Genomic DNA, 4,242 nt, shown 5'->3' with positions numbered 1-4,242 from the left:
TGAATTTTCCTGCTATCTTTTTTACTTTCCTCCACACAGATGATGTTGGTGTTCTACTGTTAATGGAGGAAACAAAGGACATCCAAGACTGGCGCCTAGCTTCTTTCATGGCACGGCGGAACTGTGCTCTACATTTCTTGTATATGACTAAATTCTCCTCATTACGGTGCATGCGCAATCGAGTTAAAGACTTTCTTGTGGCTCTGTGCAGGGCAGTTAGTTCTGACGACCACCAGGGGACTGGTCGTCGTCTGAATATCCCAGTTGTTTTGGGAATGGAAATCACTCCTGCTGTGTGAAGAGTTTCACTCCTGCTGTGTGAAGAGTTCCATTAAGTAAGTCTATGGCATCATCAACACTTTCAAACTGTTCTGCATTTCCTTCAATTTCACTTAACTCCCGAAATCTATTCCAGTCCGCCTTATCAAGATTCCATCGAGGTGATCTTTGTAAAGGTGGACCATTGTTGGTGTTTATAATGATTGGTGCATGATCACTAGTATGCCAATCATCTAATGTTCTCCAATTAAAATCGAGAAGACAGTTAGAGCTTGCAACTGATAGGTCAATGCAGGACAAGGTACCTGTCTGTACATGAAAATGTGTGGGCTCTCCTGTATTGAGGAGTCCGACATCTTCATTCTCCAAAATTGACGATATAATATTACCCCTTGCATTTGCTAAAACATCACCCCATAAAGGATGTCTACTATTAAGGTCTCCTAGTAAGAGAAAGGGTTGTGGGAGTTGTTTAATCACCTCTACTATATTATCATATGAGATGTTATCATTTGGAGGCAAGTAAAGAGAACAGATTGTGTATTTTCTCCCTATATCAATCTGTACAGCCACTGCCTGCAGAGGGGTACAGATAGACAAAGATATTTGGGGAACATCTCGACGAACGTATATAAGACTTCCCCCATGGCTCCCTGCTCGTTGATCATATGGTGTCCTATAGCTAACATACTCTCGAGGACAAGGAGTATTAGCATCGAGCTTGCTTTCTTGTAGACATACTGTTATAGGGGAGTGCTCACATATGAGGAGCTTAAGTTGTTCATATTTCGCCCTTAAACCCTGGCAATTCCATTGCAGAATGGAGGAAAGAACTATGTTTTATTTTTTGGAAGACACCTTGGATGAAGTCTTCCCATTGGCAATATTTGATCTAACAATATTTCCCGGAGGTAACTCTAGAGAGGATCTTGATATAGTGGGTTTTGTGTTTCTCTTTTTCTTTGTGTCCTTTTGATCTAATTGTTGAGGAGGATGGTGGACCTCAACTTGAATTTCTGATTGGTTCAATTTACCTTCTAGTTGTTCAGAAACATCAGCAGACAAGATATCATATTTATTGGAAGTCGTGACTTTAATGTTTCTTATGGTAGGAGGCGAGAGGGAGGGAGGTCTCTCTCTTTTTCGATTAAAAGGTTGTGATCTGTCAGGTTTTTGCACCTTCCCCACTACGGGTTCACCAGGTAAATTGGTTTCGAGTGCAACCTCCATCAGATCAGGCAAGGAAACGGCCTGTGAGAGGTTTGTACTATTGTTTAAAATCGGAGTAGTTGGCTTTTGAATAATTTTCAGATCTTTAAGTGTCCGTTTTGATTTTTCCACAATTTCTGGATATAGATTTTCGATGGGACTTTCAACCTCTTTAACTACTTTCATTTGTTTCTTTATCTTAGAAGTAGAGATATAATTTTCGTCTGTGTGGTTTGGCAAGTTTTTCTTCAGAACCATTGAAAAAGGTTGCCCTGGTCTTATTTGCTTTTCAAGAGCTCTTTTACGAGCCTCTTTAAAAGTAACCCTTTCCATGGTCCTAATGGCCTGGATTTCTTTTTCAAAAATAAACTTTACACAGCTTTTAGATGTAGCTGGGTGTGCTTCCCCACAATGTATGCAATTAGGGTTTTCGATGCATACTCCATGACTACTTTTTCCACAGTTGGCACAAACAGCTGGCTTATTGTTTAGTTTTTCTTTACATTTCTGGCTTAAATGGCCATACATTTGGCAATGATAACATCGCAATGGTGAAGGGATATATGGTTCTACCTTCAAAGATAACCAACCAGCTTTTATAACATTTGGTAATCGGCATTGATCAAATGTTATAATCAGAGTAGCAAGAGGGATACGTTGTTCTCCAACTCTCTTTCTGACTACTTTAACTACTCCTTGATTTTTCAGTTCATCCTCTATTTCTTTTTCCTCTATATCCAACAATTCTGGAGCATATATCACACCTCTACTCTGGTTGAAAGTAGGGTGCAAAACGCATTTTACGCTATGACCATTCAATGTTGTAAGTGTTTTTAACCTTTCACCTTGTAATGGGGACAGTTTCTCTATCAAGAGACTTCCATTTCCCTGGGGTAAAATTTTTGGCTGCCCTCCACATAAAGTAACTATTTCCCTATTAGCTTTAAAAACATTTATACGCTCATTTCTTCCGTTTTCAAATTCCAAGATAAAAAAATTTTCATAATTCACTACTTCATAGTGACCAGGTAATACTTCTACTTTTCTATATCTTTCTGTACTGTCATCATTTTTCACTCTCTCTCTCTTCTTCTCTAGCGTTTTATTATTCACATGACGTGAATAAGGTTCTAACGTTACAATGTTAGAACCCGAGTTGGAGCTGTCTGTACCGAGGTCCATGTTTGTATTTTCCAGGTCGTCAACAGAGGTGTTGGGTTTTTTTGAAAAAGCAAGCCGGGTTATCCACCTCTTATCGGAGGATGTCAGTCCTCCTATCCCATGTGGCCCAACACGAGAAGAGGCTTCAGCGGGGACCAGTCCTCTATTAGAGAGGGGCTGCCTCTCTTAAGGTGGGCGTACACTGGTCAGTGGGGGTAGTTAGCCCCTCCCACCGTCGACTCCAATGCCTGGCGTCACCCATTACCCGCAAATATGGGTGACTTAAGACCGGATCACTGGAGCCCGACTCTTAACAGACTTGGTCTGCACCCAATGGGGTCTGCCAGAGGGTGATGGCGTCTAAATTGGCACAGGTTGAGATGGAATGCAGTCCATCCCACACACTGCCAAATCCAAAGCAGCATCCAAAGTAAAATCGAACATGCCAAAGTCGTCAACAATATCGAGCCCAAAAGGAAGAGATGGGAGAAAAAAAGAAATAATCAAAAGTAAAAGAGAAAGTGCTGACTGATTTAGTTGGATCGACAGCTGGGCACCGAGGTCCAATGGGAAGTAGTTCCCACTGTTCATTAGAGCCCAGCTGCTAATCCCTAAGCCCCCCATCCTCATCAAGGCTTCAGCATCTGGGGGGGCTCGTCAATGAAAAACCTTTTGGATACCGAATGGGCCCTCAGGGGAAGGTCGCTATAATTAGGTCTTGTGTTAGCAGCCGAGACGGTAGACTGTTCTCCTCGAGTCTGACGTACATCCATAGAGCGCCAGTTCTTGGGTAAAGTCTTTGCTTCTATCCTTTATCTTGGTTGAATCTCAAATTCGTCCAAGAGGAGAGGATTCCCCTCCCCTGATTGATTTCGTTGGTTTAGAGCTTCCATCAGGATGACATGGCCGAGCCCAAAAAACAGATTTTGAGCAAAGCAGAAAATCTATTTTTGGGTGAGATAGCCATGTCGTCCAGATGGACCCACTCTTCTTTCTTAAAATGACCCCACCCGAAACTACTCACTCTCTGACGTACATCTGCTTCCACTCCACCATTTGCTGCAACAATAGACCCCAAGTACTTAAACTGATCCACCTCCTCAAGTAACTCTCCATTCAACATGACATTCAACCTTGCACCACCTTCCCTTCTCGTACATCTCATAACCTTACTCTTACCCACATTAACTCTCAACTTCCTTCTCTCACACACCCTTCCAAATTCTGTCACTAGTCGGTCAAGCTTCTCTTCTGTGTCTGCTACCAGTACAGTATCATCCGCAAACAACAACTGATTTACCTCCCATTCATGATCATTCTCGCCTACCAGTTTTAATCCTCGTCCAAGCACTCGAGCATTCACCTCTCTCACCACTCCATCAACATACAAGTTAAACAACCACGGCAACATCACACATCCCTGTCTCAGCCCCACTCTCACCGGAAACCAATCGCTCACTTCATTTCCTATTCTAACACATGCTTTACTACCTTTGTAGAAACTTTTCACTGCTTGCAACAGCCTTCCACCAACTCCATATAACCTCATCACATTCCACATTGCTTCCCTATCAACTCTATCATATGCTTTCT

This window comes from Palaemon carinicauda, chromosome 4, assembly GCF_036898095.1.
Source record: "Palaemon carinicauda isolate YSFRI2023 chromosome 4, ASM3689809v2, whole genome shotgun sequence".
NCBI lineage: Eukaryota > Metazoa > Arthropoda > Malacostraca > Decapoda > Palaemonidae > Palaemon > Palaemon carinicauda.
The sequence above is the reverse complement of the archived record's forward strand: the minus strand, read 5'-3'. Positions refer to the sequence as shown.